Raw genomic sequence first — 2,121 nt, 5'->3', positions numbered from 1 at the left:
AAAGCAAGAGAGTTAAGGCTGAAGAACCAAGGTCCAGAGTCCAACTCGACCCCACACTCGACCAGACACTCGACCGTGTGCAGAGGAGGACTCGACCGAGTGGAGGAAGCAGAAGAAAAGCCAACTCAACCAGCCACTCGACTGAGCACAGGGTCGAGTTGACCGAGCTGTTGACTATTTTGTCTTTTAGTATTTTTAGGGCTTCCACCTCCTCTCCTATATAAAGCCTTGTACCTGCAGCCACCAAAGAGGGCAGCTTTTAGAATAGTCAGAAACCTAGTTTTTACCCTTTTGGGAATTATTCCTTTTGCACTTTTATTTTTCTTTGATCTTGANCATTTGCATCTTTCCATGCATAATCAGGTGATTTTGGAGCTTAAGGAGCATAGAAGCAATGCTGAGGAGAAGTGAAGCAATCATGAAGGGAAAGCAAGAGAGTGAAGGCTGAAGAACCAATGTCCAGAGTCCAACTCGACCCCACACTCGACCAGACACTCGACCGTGTGCAGAGGAGGACTCGACCGAGTGGAGGAAGCAGAAGAAAAGCCAACTCAACCAGCCACTCGACTGAGCACAGGGTCGAGTTGACCGAGCTGTTGACTATTTTGTCTTTTAGTATTTTTAGGGCTTCCACCTCCTCTCCTATATAAAGCCTTGTACCTGCAGCCACCAAAGAGTCCAGCTTTTTAGAATAGTCAGAAACCTAGTTTTTACCCTTTTGGGAATTATTCCTTTTGCACTTTTATTTTTCTTAGATCTTGTACTTGTTTTAGAGGAAGAACAAAGAATCTCTCAAAATTGTTGGTTCCATAACTTTCAATATATTGAGAATTTGAGTTTGATTCCTTTTTCATTATTGTAGATCTCTGTCTTATCTTTCGTTTGATGCAAGTTTCGAGTTTTTCTGGGTTTATTATTTTGATCTTCATCATGTGTTCTTGTGAGTAGTAGCTTAGGATCTTGAGGATGGGTTAGGATGGGCTATGTTTGAGGTTTGTTTGCTTTGGTCAAGCTTGATTGTGGTAGAATCTCTTCTAGGGTAGATGTTCTTAATGCTAATCCTGAACTGAGAAGTTAGGGTTTGATTTCAAGCATCTTAGCATCACACCAATGTTTAAGGAGCATAGATAAGGCTAGATCTAGAGCTTACCATTAGGCTTGCTAAGAGATTAGAGGTCTTGTTTGGTATGAGACATATTGCTTAATGCCTGCTTGTGTAGATTATTTTCTTTGTGAGAACAAGTCTAGAGATGCATGAGTTTGATTGTTTCTTGCCATGAGAGTGGATTAAACTTGTCTTAGATTTATATGTCTTGAGATTAGCTCAAAGTTTGCTTGAGATTTGTTGACCAAGTTAGATAACCTCAATCATTAGTCCAGCCCATGAATCCCTCCTCAAGGCCTTCCTTGTTTATTGATTTTTAAGTCTTAATCCTGCTGTTTGATTCGTTCTTGTGTTGCTCTGTTTTTCTTGTATTGCTCTGTTTCACGAATTTGTCCAGCTCGACCCTGCACTCGATCTACACTCGATCGAGTGCTGCTCGAGTTCATTCCCAGAACTCTTGTTTATGATTTGTAGTTGTCCTGTCTTATCTCTAGTCTCATTCTATTTGCATTTATGTTGCATTTACTTATTTTCCTGTTCATTATTGTCTTGCATTAGTTCATTAGTATAGTTTCTATTTCAGTTCTAGTTTTATTTTAGTGACAATCATTCTGTTCCATTTACATTCAGCATCTAGTTCTAGTATTTTTACTTTCTGTTCTTTACATTTCATTAATAGGATTGTTAGTGACAAACATCCTTTGCATATTTGGCTTAACTTAGGCTCATATACACTTCCTGATTGTTCACAACCCTCAGATTGGATTGACACCTCTTGTACTACTATTGAATAAGGGGAATTGAAACACCCTGCCATCCATTCATTTCATATCTCACTATTGCATACATCCATCAATCCATACCACCAACATATTGTGTTTCATAAAGCTTCTATCTTCTCAATGTAGAAAACTTGACCATCAATTGTAGGCTTCCTTATCACTTTGTTGATATCAAAAGTCAAGGCTTCCTTTCCCAAATTCAAATGAATCTTCCCACTTTTCACATCAATCATT

Source organism: Camelina sativa, chromosome 12, assembly GCF_000633955.1.
Source record: "Camelina sativa cultivar DH55 chromosome 12, Cs, whole genome shotgun sequence".
NCBI classification, from domain to species: domain Eukaryota; kingdom Viridiplantae; phylum Streptophyta; class Magnoliopsida; order Brassicales; family Brassicaceae; genus Camelina; species Camelina sativa.
This window is presented reverse-complemented; position numbering follows the sequence as displayed.